Source organism: Triturus cristatus, chromosome 2_2 (genome assembly GCF_964204655.1).
Source record: "Triturus cristatus chromosome 2_2, aTriCri1.1, whole genome shotgun sequence".
Lineage (NCBI taxonomy): Eukaryota > Metazoa > Chordata > Amphibia > Caudata > Salamandridae > Triturus > Triturus cristatus.
The window spans coordinates 337,189,563-337,212,258 of record NC_140582.1 but is presented as its reverse complement, the minus strand read 5'-3'; the positions used below and the strand labels follow the sequence as shown (position 1 = coordinate 337,212,258).

Here is a 22,696-nt window from a genome sequence, read left to right as displayed (position 1 = left end):
ATGCTTCGCAAAGCCAACCGCACCTGCTGTTGTCATTTGTGACATGTGGTGAACTTGTGACCTGGCAGCTAAGATGAATGTTGCATGACCTGTTGCTATGGAAACTGGTATTAAGGAAAAGGGGTGAAGATGTCAGTTGAAAAGTATTATTCTCTGTGACCAATGGAAAATCGTTTTTCAGTTTGAAAAACACTGGGAAGCAATGTCATTTGTGGGTTATGCGTATATGTATGGAAAATTTAGAGGGAAAGTTTGCCATTACTGGTTTTACATTGGAGAGTGTGCTGATCTACATTCTCTGTGACTACAAGAAAATCCTGACTGAGTGTGTGAGATTTTTAATTCAACAGATTTATTTAAAAGGTGAGGTATATTTTAAAGAGATTTATGTAATATAAATTTGACATTTTTAAGAAACTTTGCTGGTTAAATTAATTTATTAAATGTACAGATATATATTGGGATAATTTTATTGTACTTAAAGTTTGTTTAAAAAATAGTATGTGCACTAATATATATAATATTAAGAGTCTTGAAAGGTATAGTTGATTGATGCTTATTTATTAATAATTGGTTTAATATGGATAAAGAATGTGTATTTTCAAAAATGTTTATATAAGGTGTAGTTTATTAGGTATGCATATTTCTTCTCAGTAAAAAAGGTACAGTTTAATAAAATGGAAAAAAAAGTATAGATAGTTTGGTAAAATGAGGTAGAACGGTGATGTTTGCAAGATGATCATATAAAGTATTAATGATTACAATTCTGTTAATAGTTTGTACATTTTGAGTGGTTTTAGAAATCCTCATAAAAAAGGTGTTGTTGATTACTCTTCTTAATTAAGTCTGTTGAGAGGTACAGTTTGATGATGTTGCATATTTCTAGATTTAATTGGCAATATGTATTTCAAAAGAAAACCACCACATTTTACTCTTTCTGGCATGTAGCAGTTGTCTCCTTAAAGAGAATAGTATGTCATGAGTCATGTATTTGCTTAGATTACATTTATGTAGTTGTAACTATATTTACTGAATTAATGAGAGGTACCTGATAGATTACAGGAGTGCAAAGGTAGTGAATATGTGATTTTATAAGTGCATGAGAAGTGTTGTTGTGGTTGTATAATGTCTAATTTCGTAGTTAGTATGTAGGTAAATGTGCACAATCTATACGTCCCATAACTCCCTGCAGCCTACTGATTTGCTCCTGCAAAAATTATTAGCCATATAGTTCAGTAATCACAGTGTGAGTATCTGTCCACTCCTGCTATCATCCTGACAGAAGCATATACTTATCTAATCTCTGTGTCAAAACACAAGCACTTATAAACTCACCCTGCTGTCAACTACCAGCACTCTATCTACTCAGTCACTGTCTATGTACTTGTAGAATGACTCAGGCATTAAAAGATACAGTGCTATAGTCAAATGTGCACAATCTATGCAGTCCCCCAACCCCCTGCTGACTACTGATTCAGTCCTGCAATAATCCAGATAGTACTCATGCAGTGCCTCAATCACACTGTCACTCTCTGTCCACTCTTGAAATCATTCTGAGAGAACCATGTCCTTATCTAATCTCTCTGCCAAAACATAAGCACTTATAAACTCACTCTGCTCTCAACTACCAGCACTCTATCTACCCAATCACTGTGTATGCACTTGTGGAGTGAGTCTGGCATTAAGAGATACAGTGCAACAGTCAAATGTGCACAATCTATGCAGTCCCCCAACCCCCTGCTGACTACTGATTCAGTCCTGCAATACTCCAGATAGTACTCATGCAGTGCCCCAATCACACTGTCACTATGTGTCCACTCTTGAAATCATCCTGCCAGAACCATGTCCTTATCTAATCTCTCTGCCGAAACACAAGCACTTATAAACTCACCCTGCTCTCAAATACCAGCACTCTATCTACCCAGTCACTGTGTATGCACTTGCAGAATGAGTCAGGCATTAAGAGATACATTGCTACAGTCACATGTGCACAACCTATGCAGGCCCCTAACCCACTGTAGACTACTGATTCAGTCCTGCTATAATCCTGATAGTACTAATGTAGTGTTCCAATCACACTGTCACTCTCTGTCCACTCTTGCAATCATCCTTACAGAACCATGTCCTTATCTAATCTCTCTGCCGAAACACAAGCACTTATAAACTCACCCTGCTTTCAACTAGCAGCACTCTATGTACCCAGTCACTGTGTATGCACTTGTAGAATGACTCTGGCATTAAGAGATACAGTGCTATAGTCAAATGTGCACATTCTATGCAGGCCCCTAACCCCTATAGTCTACTGATTCACTCCTGTAATAATCTAAGTAATACTCATGCAGTTCCCAAATCACTCTGTCACTCTCTCTCCACTCTTGCAATCATCCTGACAGAACCATGCCCTTATCTAATCTCTGTGCCGAAACACAAGCACTTATAAACACCCTGCTGTCAACTACCAGCACTCTATCGGTTCAGTCACTGTGTATGCACTTGTACAATGATTCAGGCATGAAGAGACACCATGCTACAGTCAAATGTGCACAATCTATGCAGGCCTGTAACCCCCTGTAGACTACTGATTCACTCCTGTAATAATCTAAGTACTACTCATGCAGTGCTCCAATCACACTCTCACTCTCTCTTCACTGTTGCAATCATCCTCATAGAACCATGGCCTCATCTAATCTCCGTGCCGAAACACAAGCACTTATAAACTCACCCTACTGTCAACTATCAGCACTCTATCTACCCAGTCACTGTCCATGCTCGTGTAGAATCATTGAGTCAGGCATTGAGAGAAACGGTGCTACAGTCAAATGTGCACAATCTATGCAGGCCTGTAACCCCCTGTAGACTACTGATTCACTCCTGTAATAATCTAAGTAGTACTCATGCAGTGCTCCAATCACACTCTCACTCTCTCTTCACTGCTGCAATCATCCTCATAGAACCATGCCCTCATCTAATCTCTGTGCCGAAACACAAGCACTTATAAACTCACCCTGGTGTCAACTACCAGCACTCTATCTACTCAGTAACTGTGTATGCACTTGTAGAATGATTCAGGCATGAAGAGACACTGTGCTATAGTTAAATGTGCACAATATATGCAGGCCTCTAACCCCCTGTAGACTACTGATTCACTCCTGTAATAATCTAAGTAGTACTTATGCAGTGCCCCAATCTTTCAGTCACTCTCTCTCCACTCTTGCAATCATCCTCACAGAACCATGCCCTTATCTAATTTCTGTGCCGAAACAGAAGCACTTATAAACTCACCCTGCTGTCAAGTACCGGCACTCTAACTATCCAGTCACTGCCCATGCACTTGGACAATGACTCAGGCATGAAGAGACACTGTGCTACAGTCAAATGTGCACAATCTATGCAGGCCCTTAACCCCCGGTAGACTACTGATTCACTCTTGCAATAATCTAGGTGGTACTCATGCAGTGCTCCAATCACACTGTCTCTCTCTCTCCACTCTTGTAATTATCCTGACTAAAGATATACATATAGAGTGGCCTAGCCATTAACACAAGTACACCTACAGCATTCACTGCACTATGCATGCACACCTCTAACCACATACATACTATTGGAACACTCCTGTAAATACTAAGGTACTACCCATGCAGTCTAGCAATCCTCCTGTTACTGCTATGCACTTCCTCAATCATCCATCCAGCACTATGTACTTATCGTATTACTCTGCCAATCGGTAAGTTCTTATGAAGCAGACTTACAAGCCCCCTGCGCCACTAGTACATCACTCTTTGTGACGTAGTGGTGGTGCTGGGGGCAGCTCCATATTTACAAGGAGAGGAAAAGCCACACCTGCATGGCTTTTCCTCTCCTTGTAAATACAGCCCCTTCATACGCAACACTTTCTGTTGAAGGGGCGTTCCATGGCTGTTGCTGTGTATGTTCCCACACAACACCCATGGAACAAGATATATCTCTAGATTTACAAAAAATCATATATGTAGACATGTTTATGAAGACACAACGAGGAGAAATGTTTTCATTTCTCCTCATTTTTTCCTCTTTCAATGTGTGCTGCATTCGACACCACACATTGAAGGAGGAAAATGCCTTTAGTGATTGTTTTTGTACAGGAACGTGTCCCTTCCTGCACAAAAACAATCTCCCCATGATGCAGGCATCCTTGCACCATGGTGCAAGGGTGCCTGTGCCAGCACATGGCTACAGTTTGTGCACCAGTGCAGAGGGAAGCATAGAGTTGTGACATATTCATGTAAATATGTTGTATCTCTGTGCCTCAGAAGTACTGCAGCGCAGTACAGCAAAAAGGCTTGCAGTGCCACACTACTTCACTTCCTCATACATCTGCCCCTATACATTCACCATACATTACTAATGGATTCTTTCATTCAATCATGCTCTACACATATGTTCAACCAAACTTTCACACATTACCATGCAATTATAGTTCTTTTTTGTAACTAGATAATGTAGTTCTGACAAGAAAATTTTTTTTCTTCTTTTTTTTTTATTTTATTTTTTTATTTTTTGGTGTTTCATTCAAAAGCTGAACAAAAAAGAAACAAAGGGAACCGATAACTTTTGGGATTAGTTTTCATTCCAAAAACAACAACAACAAAAATTAACAGTGGTGGTTGCGTTGGGCAGCACAAACTGCATCCACTGACTGCTCGCCATAGCAGATAATTTTTTTTGCACCTCACACAGTGCTGTTCTAAAAATGCTAATTCTGCCCTAATGTCCATAGGAGGTGCTAGCAACTGCTGTTGCAGGATTTTCGGCAGCTCGCCTCATTTCCTTCCGAGCAAGATTCCGTGGGTGAATGGTACACAAATGTTTGTACATACTTGCTGTACCACAGGAGTATTTTTTGTCACTGCCTCGCGACAGGACCCTCCCACACAGCAAGCATGTCACCTTTCTGTCATTTACTTTCTTCTCCCCTTCTGGAAAACTGAAGAATTTCCAGACAACAGACTCTGGTCTCTTCTTGGGTGGGTCTTCCTTCAACACATCTTCTTTAGCAAGTAGTACTACCTGCTGCTCTCCAGATGCCATTTTGGAACAGACTTCTGAAAGAAACACCAAAACAAAACAAAAAGTTTCTAGTTGGAGAAGAGATTCTTCTCTGAAGATGGTCCAAGAAGAATGATTAAAATGGGTGAGGTCCTTCAATTGTTACAGTGGGAAATGTTATAAACCAATCAAATCCTTTTTTTTAAGGTCACATGGGAGTCGCGCACCCTGTGCTTAGGAAGAACGCACCCGACGCGACTCCGCGAAAATATATTTAAAAATAATATTAGTTTACTACAAGTACAAATATATTATTTTTATGAATACCTTAGATAATCTCTTGCCCTAAAATGTACATTAAAGACACTTACATGTCATTTTAATATATAAAAAATGTTGCGGGAACTTCGCACCCAGCGCGCCCCACAAATGATGTCACGCGTGGCCCGCCACCGTGCAAGCGTCACGTACTGTAATGCGCATGTGTCGCGAATTAGCGGGAGCAGGAGTCGCGCATCGGTCACATTCCTATTGCGCACAACACTTAATATTGTACATATATCACGTAACTAGAAAACACGCACCCGTCGCACACCATATGCGGATCTCTCACAACTTTTCCAATGGCGGCTGTAATACGCACACTTGTCGCGTTAGGTACGCTTTCGGTGCGCGACTCCAAAATTTCTTTTTTTTAAAAAAAAGAAAATAATATAAATATATTCAAATTAAAAAATAAAACAAAATAATTACAGTATATTTCAGTTTTAATTAAAAAAAATGTTTTAAAGAATTTTCAGAAAAGTATATAATATTGTTTAATAAATAATATATTTACAAATTAAAATTTTAAAAAAATCTTCAAATTCACTTTTATAATTAAAAATTAGCATTTAAAAAACCATTTCAATTCACTGAAAAAAACATAGGTTTCAGGCACATTATAGTTAGAAATTAGCATTTAAAAAACCTTTGAAATTCACTGAAAAAAACATAGGTTTCAGGCACGTTATAATTATAAATTAGCATTTAAAAAACCTTAGAAATTCACTGAAAAAACCATAGGGAAAGTTATAGTTAGTTGGACATTTCACTCCTATAAAACCAGAGAAATTCCCCTGTTATAGTTAGTTCAGCTACACATCCACTCACTCACACATACAGTCACTCATACTTATGGTCACTCAGTACAGGACTATCATATGCACTCACACACCGCCACTCATCCATAAAGGTATTCACACACCTAGTCAGTCATGCAAATAATTAATCACACTGCCATGTACTCACATATACAGTTATACACGCACAAGCTCACTTACTCATACAAATACTAGCACATACTTACACTCTTATACAATCACTGATACAAGCACAGACTCATCCATACAGTCACTCTCACAATCACTCACTCTCACTTATAGCCATTTATATACTCCAACACACATATATACTACCTTTCACATATGTAGTTACCCACACATATACAAATGCAATATACATTCACTCACTAACACACCCATTCACACACTCACCCACCCATACAGTCCATCACAGATCCACTCTTGAAACCATGCACCCAGTGAATCACCCACTCACACATCTATGCACAGTCACACACACCCTACCCACACAAACACTCAGGCCCCCATACAGATACTCAGACAACAAATCAATAACCCATATAGACACTCATGTAGCTACTCACCAACCCATACAGTTGCTTACACACCAACTGAGAGACTAATACAGACTTTCACACAGTTCAGTCACTAACCCATGCATTCAGTAAGACACGTTCAATCACTCACTTATACAGTCAGACACGCATCTACTAAATAATCCCTTCAGGCACTTGTAAATCCACTCATTCTTCAATACACCTTGTCATAGATATATATGACAAATATTTAAACTTTACAGAGACACACATTCCCTGGATGATGTCATCAGTGATGTCATCAGTGATGTCATTTGAGATGTCATCAGTGATGTCATCAGTGATGTCACTGACCATGTCATGAGTGATGTAATATGTGACGTCATCAGCAGTGCATTGCGGGGGCGTGAGTTATAGTTAGCTGAACTAACTATAACAGGGGAATTTCTATGGTTTTATAGGAGTGAAATGTCCAACTAACTATAACTTTCCCTAAAACCTATGTTTTTTCAGTGAATATATATATATGTATATATATTTATTTATTATTTATTTTATTTCGACATTTTTATTGCGCAAACAAATACCCGGAGGTGTCTCGGCGCAGATGACAGAATGAGAGACTGAGCCGCAGGATTACTGGTTAAACAGCCATGTCTTTAAGAGCCTACTTAGCTTCTCAGATTGGGGGCAGTTTTTATGGCAAGTGGCAAAAGGTTCCAGAGTTTGGGTGTGGCAACCAAGAAACGTCTGTCTCCCCAGGTTGCCGTTCTTGTGCGAGGTACTGGGAGCAGGCAGATGTTGGCGGATCTCAACTGTCTCTTAGGACTATACAACTGGAACGCTTCAGTCAGAAACATTGGACCAATGCCCTGCACTGCCTTATAGGCGATGCAGAGGGCCTTAAATTTAATACGGCACTCTACTCTTAACCAGTGTAGGTGACGAATAGCTGGGGTGATTGGCTGGTGGCGGGGGATGTCAAGAAGAATTCTTGCGGCCACATTCTGAATGGACTGCAGCTTAGATAGAACGCGTTTCTGGATATTAAGGAAGAGGGCATTCCCGTAATCGATTTTGGAGAACACAAGGGTGGAGACCAGGGTCTTCCCAGCTGAAGTGGGAAGATAAGGCAGTATTTTACTAATTTTCTTTAAAATAAAGAATGCAGATGATACAACCTTGTTGACATGAAGGTCAAATGAAAGCTTGCTGTCGAAGATCACTCCCAGGTTTCTGGCCTTTTCAACTGGGGCAGGTGGAGAGCCCAGTTGAATAGGCCACCAGGTAGAGGACCAATCCGGGGAGAGTTTACCAAAGGTCATGACCTCGGTTTTGTCCGAGTTAAGCCTCAGACAATTGGAGGACATCCAGGTACTGACAGCAAGCATGGCCCTTTGAAAATTAGCTGCCACCGCTAGGCCGTCCTTGTGGATTGCCAGAACCAGTTGGGTGTCATCTGCGTCTGATGTAAGTCGCAGCCCATGGGCCTTTATTACCCTCGCTAAGTCTGCTACATAGATATTAAATAGCGTTGGACTTAGCGAGGAGCCCTGTGGGACTCCACAAGGGAGTGCAGAGACAGGAGAATAAAAATTACCCAACTTCACTGTCTGGGTGCGGTTGGCGAGAAAGGATGAGATGAGATCTCTAGCCATACCGTTTATCCACAGGGCTGTGACACGATCGACCAAAATAGCATGGTCGACCGTGTCAAAGGCTGCGGACAAATCCAGCAGGATCAGGACAGCCGCACCTCCCTGGTCCATAATGGCTCTGATCTCATCTGAGGCTTTTATTAGAGCGGTCTCAGTTCCATGACCTTTCCTAAAGCCAAACTGCGTTTCATCGAGAAGTTGGTAGGTATCGATGAAGTCTGAGAGTTGTCTATTCATCAGAGATTCGCATATTTTGGCAGGAAAAGGAAGACATGCTATAGGTCTATAACTGGCCAGAGCTGTAGGGTCCAGGGAGGGTTTCTTCAGAAGAGGTTTGATCACGGCCTTCTTCCAAAGATCTGGATAGCGACCTGTTTGGAATGTAGTGTTACAGATTTCCATGAGTGGATATGAGATCACCTCGCTGAGGTTAGCCATTACTGGAGGAGGGCAGGGGTCTAAAGGGGAGCCAGACTTGGTAGTGGAGATAAGTCTGCTAATTTGATCTTGCGTAGTGGGAACAAAAAAGGAGAGGGAGTCATGAACAGTGGCAGGTTCTTCACCATTGCGTACTCTGGATCTTGTCCCCACGTTCCCTACAAAGGATGAGTATATGTCTGCCACCTTAGTAGTGAAATAGCTGGACAGAGCATTACACAGAGACTGAGAGGGCTCGACCCCAGGTCCCGTAGAGGGGGTGGACAGAGTAGTGACCACTGAAAACAGTTCTCTAGCAGAATTGCTAGCATTTTCAATTTGAGCCGAAAAGAATGCACTTTTTCGGGCAATGATAGCTTTTTTATATATTGCAAGGGCGTCTTTATAGGACTGCTTGGCTATGGGGCAATAACATTTCCTCCAGCGCCTCTCTAGGTTCCTACAGTGCTGTCGGTGGAGCCTGAGCTCTTCGGTATACCAGACTGCCGATGGAGAAATTCTGTTAGGTCGCGTAGACTTCTCCGGAGCCACCTGATCAGCAGCGTTCCGGATCCAGTCTTGGAAATCGGAGGCTGAGAGAACAGGATTGGCTATCCCCAAAGGAGAGGATAGTGTCAGGATATCTGCCATCTGATGGATATCCGCATTTTTCCAAGCGCGGGTCCCTAACCTAGTTCGTGGCCTAAAATGGGAAGGGTTAGCGTGCCGGGTGTGGATTCCAAAAATGATGGCCCTGTGGTCTGACCAGGTAAGAGATATGTCTGGGTTGTTAGTGAACAGACCGTCTAGTGTGTGCCCTATCTGGTGTGTAGTTCCCTTCACCAGTTGTTGAAGTCCTAAGGTAAGGAGATCAGCAGTAAGTTGAGTGGTTTCATGGTTATCCAGTTCTTCCAAAGGGAAGTTAAAATCTCCTAATAACATATACTCCGACGAACTTATGATGAGGTCATTAAAATGAGAAAGTGTGGCAAGAAAGGAGTTTCGGGGCCCAGGAGGTCGATATAGCAGGATTCCCTTGAGGGCTTGTTTGTGATTGATATTATTAGCAAAGGAGGCTGCTTCACAATTAGTAGACTGTAAAGGATCAAATGTGGTGCGGTACAGATTTTTGTAAATGATGGCGAGTCCGCCACCTCTTCCTATAAGTCTGTCATGCCTAGCGACACTGTAGCCCTCAGGGTTTGCCAGGCAAAAGTCCGGTCCTGACCCAGCATCTCCCCAGGTTTCAGTGGCAAAAAGGAGGTCAAGATCATGGGCGAGAATAAACTCGCTGATTTGTAAGCTGTGACATGGAAGGGAGCGCGTATTAATGAGCGCTGCTCGACATCCATGGAATTGAGTAATATGCAGTTCATGGGAGAGCGTGTTGCTGGGGGGGTCTGAGGAGGCAAAAGGGCCAGGAGTACGAGGTTGCGGTAGTTGAAATTGACACCCAGGGCAGGGGGTAGGGGTGACGCCCGCTGCAAAGGAGAGAGGCCGAATGATGCAATGTCTGTCGGAATGGCCAGGGTTCCACTGTCTTAGTTGCAGAGAAGAATAGCACACTGAAGGCCCAGAGGGTATGGCCCTGGGCCGAGTCCGGTCGCGGACGGGCGCAGACGGGCTTGCCTCTGGCGCGCCTCTGGCGTGCCTGCGGCGCGCCCGCTGTGCGCGCGCGCTGCACGCTTGCATTACTCTAATTTTATAGTCTCCCCTTCTGAGAGCGAGGATGCGTGATGCAAAATGGCGCTCAAGGATTCGGATCTAGACCGATCCAAGATGGCGCTCGTGACTTGGAGGAGAGAGAGGAAAGGTCCCGCTCAAGCGGCAGGTGAGTGAATTATATTGTTTTAAATGCGGGTATGCGGATAGGGGTGTAAATAAAAACACATTAGAACACAGTAAAAAGATCAAAGATCCAGTCAATGAGCTAGCAGCAATAAAGAGAACACATAAAAAATAGCAGCAACGGATGTCCCTGAGTAGGCAGCAATAGATACCCCTGGAACAGATAATGGCCCCGTAAACAACTCGCTACAGCGGCAGAGACTAAGCGTAATGTCAAGAACATATATATATAGACACACACACATACATTTTTATATATAATATTAAAACAATAATTTGCTATTCAAATTACCATGTATATGGCTCACATCTTTCTTATCACAATAATACCTTTGTGGCCTAACAGAATCAGAATGCACACTAAGGGGCCCATTAGGATGGCGGGCAGATCGCCCCCGCTGGGCTGGCGGTAGACACTGCTGGCCCGGCGGGGGCGATCTGCCCGCCATCCTTGTCTGATTGACCCCCCGCCATATTAGTATGGCTGGGGGATCCGCAGCGGACGGACAGACCGTCTGCCGCTTTTCCGCCAATCGACTCGTCGACCGGGCGGAAAAAGGGCATGATGTGGTGGCGGTGTCTGCAAGACACCGCCATCTATATCATGATGTTGGCAGAGATGTGCCTTTCCATGGAAAGGCATGTGGTTTCTGCTTTTGGGGACCCGTTGTGGATCCCAGAGTGTTGGGGGTTGCACATGGGGGGGTACCTATGTTACCCCCCAAGATTGGCATGGACAAGGTGGCAGGCACCCCGCAGTGCCTGTCACCTTGTGCATGCCAATGCATAACATGCATCCACAGCATTGTGGCGGGCGGTGTGTGAGCACCACCCGCCACAATGTTGTGGATGGGGGATGCCACTGCCACAGTGGCGGTGGCATCTTAATGCCACAGCAGGACTGCCGCACCTCTGGCGCACGGTCCCGTTCACCGTTACGGTGGCGGGCAGACTTTGTCCGACCGCCATCGTAATAGGCCGCTAGGTGTCTATGTTGCTAATGTGATGCGCTTCATTCATAACTACAGGGACCAGTATTCCTCATTATTCATACACACAAGTCAATGTTAAATAATGAGTTCATGGGAACAAGTGCTAAAGTCCCGATGTAAATGAGAAATTACAATACACAAGTTGAGGTTTGATTATACATGAAATTAAACGAGCATATTTCAATAATTTTTAAATGCTACACGATATCCGAGCGATTTGTATGAGTGATTGATCAAGACAGATTTCTTTGTTACAATATCATATTAATTGATTACATGCCATCAAAATACAATGAATCCAAATCAAGGGCTATAGACCAAAATTACACTAATTACTCAAAGTTGTGACATAATACATCCTGTCCACAGTGGGCAAATCAAAACATATGTAACTCATATGAAATTCCTAAATATTCACCACAAACATTGCATTGCATAACATTCTATTTCCCCTGTGGGCAATATAGGCATAGGTATAAGCATGGCACTACAACTGTGTATGTTTAGAGAGAAAAATGTACTCATGCTGATCACTCAAACCTTTCTTTCTCCACTCAAGAAGAAGTTCATGGTAGGTGTGAATGGTATTCCTTTTTTCTGAATGTGAGATGATCTCATAACATGTGTTATCAGAAAGCTGCCGTAAAACTTCTGATTAATAGACATCCATATTAACAACATTACCCTCCCTCATCAGAGGGCTTAATAGCTATGGAATAGTTAGTAGTCAGATAGTGTAAAGCATCTTGTTGGTCTTTAGTAAGATTATACGTGACAATTGATACCTACATTTGTTTTAATACAGCAATCATAATATTATGAAATTTACCAATCATGTGGTGTGTTCGAGGTTTTTTTGGGCCTCATTTGCCATTATTGTTCCAACTGAAACCTCCAGGCTTCTCTTTTACCTTAGTAGTCTTCCCAACGATAATGTCTTCGAGATAACAGCATTATGAAAGGGGGTCTTGACTACCATGTCCTGTCCCCAGATGACTATAATCATTGGACCCAGTCGATAGTATGTCAACTCGGACCCATCCTGATTAAGCTTGTTACATCCATCCCTCCTTTTCAGCCAGGTAGTAAGAGGGTCCAATAATTTAGCCACCTTTTTTGAAGATGTATGATTCATATCCATCTTATGAATATAAAATACTGAGTCAAGCCATTCAGATTTTGAAGGTGGTAACAGTTTGATCCAATATTTACAAATCTGTCTTCTTCCCAGCAAAATTAAATAAAAAATGCATTTATTATGGTAGTCCAAATGATCTCCCATGATGGTAACCCAAAAATAATTAAATTCAGGCTTACCTGAATTTGAGAATGCAAGAGATCATTCACAAATTTACACACATCCTTCCAGAAGTCCTGGACATTAGGGCAGGATTTAAGCTAATGGACATCATCAGTGCCCTTTAAGCCACATTTCTTGCAGTAAACCTCATCAGAACCCCTGTGGAGGGAAATAATTTGATTCCATCTTAACTATGCTGGGTTGACCCAACTATATAATAACTGAAAGGTTACTTGCTATAATTGGTCAAGATTTATATCCAGCATTATTTCTCCCCATAGCAAATTGGGTGTACTCTGTCCTTTCTCTGAGTTATCCGTGATTAAAGCATACCCGGTTGCCACCACCTTCTATTGTTGTAAGTTTTCAATCAAGTGTTCTGCCAAATTGTTGGTATCACCTTTGTCTTTTTCCACAGTTTGGTACCAGCTCTGTATTTGGAGAAATTTCAACCAGGACACAGATTTGTTAGTTATTTGTTAGAACTGTATCCAAGAACAGAGCTTCCCCCTTGGAGGATCTGACCCCACAGTAATACCTGCTTCCCTTAAATTCACCACCAGTCAATCTTTCTGACATTCCGGAGATCCTGGTGAGTACTATATTGGTGCATACCTGCTATAGTATGACAGATTTGTTACACACCGAATCTGGGCCCATAATCGAGCCACCGCTTGTAACACTTTTAGCCTAATTGTTTTCAAGTACCTCTGGTCCCTGCATTATACATAAATTTGGCCCCACCATTTTCCACTTCATTTAACAGGACCTCCCATAGCTGGTTACTCCCTGACCCACCCTTTTCAGACAACAAAAACATAAGTTTTTTTTATTGAAAAGCCCATGCATATAGTTGAAAATCTGGCAATGCAATGCCCCCTTTATCATACTTCCTCTTCAACTTCTGTCATGCAATTCTCAAACACTTAGATGCCCATATAAATTAGTCTATTATAGCATGTAGCTTTAGCAACCAGGTGGCAGATTTATGAGCCCCTTGCGCCACTTTTGCGTCACTTTTCCCATGTTAAAAGTGACGCAAAAGTGGCGCAGGGGGCTCATAAATCTGCCCCCAGGTCTTCTTAAAGTGAAGGTGGATCATATTAAAAAGAAAGGTGAATTTTGGCCGAATTGACATATTTTTTAAATTGGTCCTCCCCAATATCATTAGTGGGTGATGGGACCAGCTAAGTAAAAGCCTATTTGTTATTTTGTGGAAGTTTTATTCTACCAGTTTCTCTAGGGAGGGAAAAACCTTTATACCCAAATATTTGAGTTCCCTTTTTATCAACCTATGATTCTCTTTTATATTCCATACCATAACCTCTGTCTTGGAGGAACTGGCCTCATACCCAGTCACCTTCCCAAATTCTGCAACCAGGAAGCCTTCTTTCCAAAGCGGGGCCAGATCTTGTGTATATACCATAACATCATTGGCATATAAGGATATTTATTTTGACCATGTGCCATAAGAAAAGGGGCTAATCCCCTGTTCCAACCTTATTTTCCCAGCAAAGGGTTCAATGTACAAGTTGACGAGCAGCAGGGAAAGAGGGCAGCTCTCTCTGGTCTCTATTGTTATCTTGAAATTTGATGTAAGATTGCCATTCAGAAATATCTTTGCAGAGGGAGCCCTGGAAATGCCCTGTATGGCCCTACAGAACATTTTACCTAGCTTATAGTGCTCTAACATGGTATACAAATACTACCAGTTCACCCTATCGAAGGCCTTGGTAGGATCAAGTGTAATGATCGCAAGTGGCACTTTACTTTCTGTTGCCAAATCAATCGTACCTATTAGCTTGTGACTTAGGTGGTGCATATACCTATCTTTCCTAAAACAAAATTGGTCTTCTGCTATCAACCCTTCTATTACGTTACCTAGGGCCTTATGTAGGTGGCCTGGCATTTACCACTTCATAAATACCGAATCATACCGATTCGGTATTTATGAAGTGGTAAATGCTATGTAGGTATTCCTGCGGTAAAAATTACCGTAGAAATTCGGTAATTACCGAATCGGTATTTACCGATTCGGTAATGAGGCATACCTTCCCATTGATTGAATCAATGGGAAGGTATGCCTCATTACCGAATCGGTAAATACCGATTCGGTAATGGAGGGAACACAATCAAGGGTGGCAGGGTGTCAGATTGACACCCTGTTGCACCCCTGATTCCTGCATGTGTGCACATGTGGCACACATACATGCCCTAAGGGCATGTATGTCTGCCACATTGCACACTTCTAAGCGCTTGAAAATGCATTTACAGAGCCATTCTTCATTTACCACCAACTATTAGTTGCTGGTAAATACCGACTCCACACGACACCCACACACTCCCCCTACATATCATTACAGGATTCGGTATTTACCGAATCGGTAAAATTACCGATTCGGTAGTTTTACCGATTCGGTAAATTACCGAATCCTGTAATGTGCCCCCTACATTGCAAAAGCCTAAATACCGGTCGGTAACGGTATAATTACCGAAAATCGGCCGTTACCGACCGGTATTGGGCTACCTACATGAGGCCCTTAGTCTTTTGGTCAGGATACTACCATAGAATTTATAGTCACAATTCAAAAGTGAGATTGGTCTATAAGATCCACACGACATTGGATCTTTCTCTGGCTTTAAAATTATGGTAATTACTGCTTCCTCCCAAGACTTCGGGATCAGAGCTCCTCCCTCCCAAATCTCTGCAAAAAACTGAGTCATTACTGGACATAATACATCACTCAGCTTTAAGTAAAATTCATTAGGCAGCCCATTTGGCCCAGCAGCCTTGCCTCTTTTACCTTTCTTGATCGTTAGCAGGACCTCATTCTGGACTATCTCTTCATTGAGAGTTTCTTCTCCTTCCTCTGAAAGCTCCCCACTAGCTGGCCATCCAACCAATTATTAACCTGCTGTTCCAAGACCTCAAATCCTCTGTATACAAGGTTTTGAAAAATTCAACAAAGGCTAGTTCCACTTCCTGAGCTTCTCTTAATCTATCCCCCATTCTTCTACACTTTGCCTCACTTATCTCATTTCTTATCACTTCTCTCTTAGTCTTCCATGCCAGGAGTTTCCCCGCATTCTCGCTATACTTAAAGTGCGTTATTTTGCTAGCTTCCCTGTGGGCCCGGCTCCTTTCTTCCAAAGTATTACTAAGCCTAAGTTTCCGATCTTGAATTTCGTTTTGCCACCTATCAATACAATCCTCCTCAGCCGTTAACTCTTCACTCTTTTTTTCTAGCACCACTATCATATGTTCTAGATCTTTAACCACTTTTCTGTATTGCATTACCTTTTGTGCAGAAAAACTAATCAGAATCCCCTTATATAAGTTTTGAACGTGTCCCAAACTATATGTTTAGCTTCTGATGGACTATTATTCTCAAAAAATTCTACTGTTCTATTTCTTAAAATGTCTATTAAGACCTGCTCATTTAGTAGGGAATGAGCTAATGTGCATCTTCTCACCTTTTCACCTCTAACTCTAAAGCCACTGCCGCAAGGTCCGACACATGAGCACCTAAATGCTTCATGCCTTTAACATTTGCTCTTAAGGATTTGTCCAACAAAAAGTAGTCAGTCCTGGAATGGTGATTTGTTTTTTGTTATGGAAGGTATATCCCTGCTCTGCACCATGCTTCTCTCTCCAGATATCACAAAGGCCAAGTTGTTTCATCAGGGATCTAAGGTAGGCATGCATTTTGGAGCAAAACATTGATCTACTATTATTAGACCTATCCAGATGATAATCCATCACCACATTACAGTCTCCAGACATCATAATGGGATGTTGGGAGCACATCAACTCCGCATATATAGTTTGTAGCGGCTCCATATCATCTATGTTTGGTCCATGATATCCCACCAAGGTATAAATCCTATCATATACTTTAGTGGTCGAAATGACCCATCTCCCCTTCTTATCCACTTTCCAATCCAATATAGACACCTCTGCTGGCTTTTTAGTTAGGATGATCACCCCCCTCATATGACATGTTTGTTCTGAGCATACCCATTGCTGTACCCATTTCTGATTTTTAAAAATATCTAAATATTCAGCCTTAGATAGGTGTGCCTCCTGAAGTATGATAATTTGGGCTGGGGCAACCCTCAGATACTGGAAAATGTTTGCTCTCCTACTCCTGACTCGCAACCCATAATTTTTCCAGGAGAGAATTTGGATTCCCTTACTCACTATCTCCATCTTGCCGTCTGGAAGGACTCACTACCCTGGAGGATTATCAGAGCAAAAGGAAATTATTTTGTTTTTTCCATCCATGCTCCCCACCCCCGTGCACCCTGCACTTCCCCTTTCTCTCCCCCCCATCCCTGGAGAACCCTATCTTGGCTTATCTGGCCATGTGGCCCTGCCAGGGTTAAAGGAATACCAAAATAATAGAAAATAATACCTCTTGAATCAAAAGTGAAGGAGTACTAATAAGGCAGCATATCGCAAATATACTAATGTAACTTCAAGAAAAGGAAAAACATTTTTATAAAACAAACATAGTTTGAAGTGACTGCCAGACCCAATCCTGGATCTTTTTTGATCAGGAATACCTCTACCCAATCCTATAATCATGCTTGATTAGACCTGACCTTGTCAAGTAAGAAATAGGCCTCTTCACAGCTTCTCAAATTATGCATTTTGTTATTCATCATTACCCGTAGGGTGGCCCAGAATTTTAGCTGGACAGACCCTCCTGGGTTCCTGAATTAATTTATTCTTTTCCATAACTTCCACTGTTTATCCAGGGTCAACTGAGAGATATCAGATTTGATCTCAAAAGAGAACCCCTTCCCAGTTAAAGAGCCTGCTTTCAGGGCAGTGTTCAAAATCTTATCTTTGATCGTATAGGCAAGGAAGTTCACTACAATTCTAAGTGGTTTTCTTCTGTTTACATTTTTCCTGAAGGGGTTTCGATCGACCCTCTGAATCTCCTGAGTCAAAATTTCTGCTGGACCTTCCCAAGCACCACTGGACTGAAGCAAGTCAACTATAAAGGTTTTTATATCCTCCATCTCACTTCCTTCCGGCACATTCAGCATTTTGCTATTATTTTGCCTTGCTTTATTCTCTAAAGATTCCAGCTCGTATTTCACCCTTAACCTATTCAATGCTTGCCTATCTTGCATTGTATTCTCTTGTACATTCATAACTGCGGCCTCTAATGCAAGTGTTCTTTGAGAAAGAGATTCAAACCTCCCAGCATGCCCCTCACAGACTCTCTGGATCTCCTTTTGATTAGTGGCAAACCCACTTTTAACTTCTACGGCAAGCAATTTTGTTAGCTGTTCCAAGGGGTTGGCCTGAGGTTCCTGTTCAGGGAGGTTTTGTGAGTTTAACACAGGCGGCGATGTCCCCATCAAGATATTCACAGAGTCGTGTTCTCGTTCTCGTCCTGGTCCTCCAGCATCCACAGACACATGACTGACATTGTTGCTTACCACCTCTCTCGCCTTTCCTATATTCTCAATTTTATCATCTTCTACTATGCACTGAAACCAATTGGGACTAATCGGGATCTGAGGCACTTCCACTGTGCTCCAGCTGTGGTCCAAATATTGTCGTCTCAGTATATCACTAGGTTCTTTATCTACTGCAGCAGCAATTGTCGATTTGAGACTAATGCTTAAGAGTTGTGGGAAATAAACGGCCCTTCTCAACCTTAGGGCTTCTTCCACGCAACTTAAAATAAGACCTGATAGAGGGGGTAATCTTTAGAGACTTAGCCTTTGGGGGTGGGTTTATTTTACCTGACCTTCCGAGACTGAAGCTGCCCAGGTATCCCCTAGAGCTCTAAAGAGTGTACGCTCCCTTCTTCCTGATTTTTCTTGCCCTCCCTAGTACCTTTCGCTTTTATTTTTATATGGCCCACTTCCAATTTTTTCTCTTGGGGGGCTGCTCTGTAGATGTACTAGAGGCACCACCATCCCCACCAGCACGCCCGCACTTCTCAATGTATATGTATTTGGCCTCTGCACCTTCTCCCTCATTAGCCAGACCCCTGTTGTTTTCCTACCAGAATCCAATCCAGGATGGGCGCGCCTTCTCTCCCGACCAGCAAGCCTTGGTCTGTACTACAGAGATTTCCAAAATTCACCTCTTTTTTTTCTGCCAGGGAAGCAACCGGCAACACAATTAATCTGCAAGGCAGGATTAGGGAAGACGCTCCTAGTGCAGCTGTTTCCCCAAGTTTAGACGGCCCAGAAAGTGAGCCTGCGTGCTCTTCTTACTTCCGGGCTGTCCTCCTCCAGCGATCGACCTCCAGAGCATCCAGAGGGCTCCAGCCACTCCTCGGGACACACACCTGCCACAGTGCACCAGTCACCTCACTTGCTGCCGACTCAAGCCGAAACCCCCATAACGCAAACACGAGCCTCTTCAACCTGGTATGCTTCTGTTTATTAGTACAGGTTTCATAAAGGTTTTCAGCACATTGCTGCTTCACGCCTTCACGAAGGCCACAGTGTATTCCTTTCTCGCTCCCAGAGAGTGCACGGGCAGCCGCTAGCTGTCTGTCATCTTCTCCGGCAACCAAAGTTGGTGTGGTATGTTAGGGTTGATTTTAAATTTGGTGTTGAAACCACTTCCTGAAGATGAGTCAATCTTGAAACACATAGAAATTTATATAGCTCTATGTTTTAGTCTGTCAACTCCTGTATCACTCTATATGCTAATTCATCCAGTCCCACAAGGTCATCAATGGCATTAATCAAAATGTGTCTGATGGGTTAGAAATGCCAGTGATATTATCCATACCCCGAATCTTTTTGCTTGCTCACTGTTTATGCACTTTCAACAATTTGAGCATATGTACATATAAAACAAGTCCAATCTAACTTGTGAATAAATAAAATTGTCATTGGGGTAAAAGGATGGTCCTTTCAATGACATTGAAGTTTCATCATCTGTTAAGATATGTTTAGACAAATTAACCACAGTCATCTTACCAGAACTGTCCTTTTTCAGTCCTTTCATTCTATCGACCCTTTGCCATTTCATGGATCTCCCTCCTTTTCTCCCATTGTTCTCCCACACCTCTGTATCCTCCTTTGCCCTTTTCACCTGGTCTTCCCCTTGTGGGGGTTCCTGTTTCTACTTTAGATGCTTGAATCTTCTAAAAAAGTAAAGAGTTTGTTGGAAGTGCTGGGTATTTTGTCAAGCTTGGAGCTAATGTCAGAGCTCCATCCAGTTGTCAAGAGTTCTTGTTTATGTTGTTCATGTGTTAAAAGTCCTATAATCCTGTTGAAACAGAAAAACATCCAATTTAACCCAGTACCCTCAAAATGGACAAGCAGGATGGCCCACGGTGAAGAATGCAGGCTGGTACTGGAGTTATCCAGTGCTCACAGGACATCTACCTACCCCATAAACACGGTGAGGAATGCAGGCTGGTACTGGAGTTATCCAGTGCTCACAGAACATCTACCTACCCAATAAACAGGGTGAGGAATGCAGGCTGGTACTGGAGTTATCCAGTGCTCACAGGACATCTACCTACCCAATAAACATGGCGAAGAATGCAGGCTGGTACTGGAGTTATCCAGTGCTCACAGGACATCTACCTACCCAATAAACATGGCGAAGAATGCAGGTTGGTACTGGAGTTATCCAGTGCTCACAGGACAACTACCTACCCAATAAACACGGCGAGGAATGCAGGCTTGTACTGGAGTTATCCAGTGCTCACAGGACATCTATCTACCCAATAAATCCTCCTCCTGCTCAAAGGATGCCATTGCGCAAGGTAGCCCCACCATGTTGTGATCATACACGTATACAAATCACTCAGATGTCATGTAACATTTAGAAATTATTGATATATACTCATTTATCTTGATGTATACTCAAAACTCAACTTATGTATTGTGATTTCACATTTACATTGGCACTTTGCACTTTTTCCCAGGAATTCATTATATACTGTTGGTTTGTTTGTATCAATAACGAGGAATTCTGGTCATCGTAGTTCCGAAGCAGATCACAATAACAACATAGATGCCTTGTGTGCATTCTGCTAAGTCACAAAGTTATTATCGTGATCAAATATAAGATAGATGTGAACCACATACCTGATGATTTGAATAATAGATTATTGTTTTATTATTGTTTAATATTGCTTATTCACTTTTTAAAATGTTTTCAATGTTCATTATGGTTTGTGTGTTTGTTTCTATGGGTGGTGTGCACATATCAGCACCAAATAAACTCACAGCAAGATCGCAGTGGAGTGCTGTTTTATTTTGGAGTTTAACCCCTTCAGCGCGGCGCGGATTTCCGCGCTGCGCTGAAGATTCCGTGCGCGGGCGGGGCCATGACGGAGCGGTTCCGTCATGCGCACAGCGCAACCGACGCACGTGACGGAACCGCTCCGTCACAAGCGTCGAACGGGTTAATATCATCGATGGGACTCTCAGCCTGCCGTTCAGCATCGACATTGCGAGTGTGGATGTGATCGCTTGCTGTGGGTAATCATACTTCAAAATATATATATATAATCATAGAGGTTCTGACATTTTACATTAAGTTGTGGTGTAGATAATGTGACACTATGGGAGTGATTTAGAGTTTGGTCAGCAAACTGATGGTCCACTTGCCCTACCTAGGGTTGGGAGGACCATCAGCTTTGGGTCGACAGAGCACTCATTGGCACCAAATGCAGGGAAGGTTTCTTTTTAAGAACATTGAACTAAAACTAATAACCACTGAATAAACCATTAGTTGTGAATCCTAGAGTAGCATACTACTTACCACAAATCGCATCAACAATCGTCAGGGGTAGTAAGTGCTATAAAAATGTCAATGCAAAAACTTTTTAAATATCGTAATTATATTCTTCTGCTTAACCTTCATATGTATTTCATATTATACTGTTAACATATGCGTAGATGATTGTCTACTTAGCAGTTTGTGTTTTTCTATGACATTGCATATATATCACAGTATGAAACTTTGATTACAGAGAAGATACGTGTAAGCGTTTAACAATTTGTTTAGATATAAAAAATATATGTTTATTTCTACACAACACATGTAAATGTCAAAATACTAAAACATGTATATACATATGGGTATTTATGTAGTGGAATTTGTGCCTTGCAGATAAAATTCGATAATTATAATTATAATGTGTTTATGTGTGTATGTTTGTACACATATTGCTATATATGTAGATGCCTGGGTATGTCTCTATAGATTTATATATTAATTTTTACTTACTGGGGTGGGGAAATAAAAAACATAACATTAAAATAATTTCCTTTTTATCCTCTTCCCATACCTTCACTCATCCCAAACCTCTCTGACACCTATGGACTCCCAAACATTACCACTGTGGACTGCCAAACACAGTGATCATCTTGCTGGACCTTTCGGCATGGTCTCTCATGAGATCCTGCTGGACTGGCAGAGATCCGCCCGCATTACCAACATGGCCAATAAGTGGCTCAAATCGTTTTTATCGGATAGGGAGCAAGCTGTACATGTTCCACTGTTCATATCAGACTTTAAGAAAATGCATTGTGTGGTACCACACGGATGAGCTTTAAGCCCACACTTTTCAACATTTATCTAGCACCTTTGGGAAAGTTAGTGGAGAACTGGGGTTTTAATCTTGTTTCCTATTCTGACTACACCCAGCTGATGCTTTCCTTTCAACAAATGGTTAGCGCTAAGGTGGAAAGCGAACAGAGCTGTTAGACCACTGTAGTCAACTGGATGAAATTTTTTTATCTAGAGTTGAACTCAGATAAATCTGTGATTCTGTTCTTTGGAGCGTCGGGCGCT

At 42.1% G+C, this 22,696-nt stretch overlaps 1 long non-coding RNA gene across 1 annotated transcript in view; it reads left to right on the top strand.

Moving 5' to 3' along the window:
- The window catches only part of LOC146862254 (uncharacterized), a 191,310-nt gene that overhangs the window by 143,761 nt on the left and 24,853 nt on the right, over nt 1-22,696 (top strand). The window lies entirely within an intron of this gene.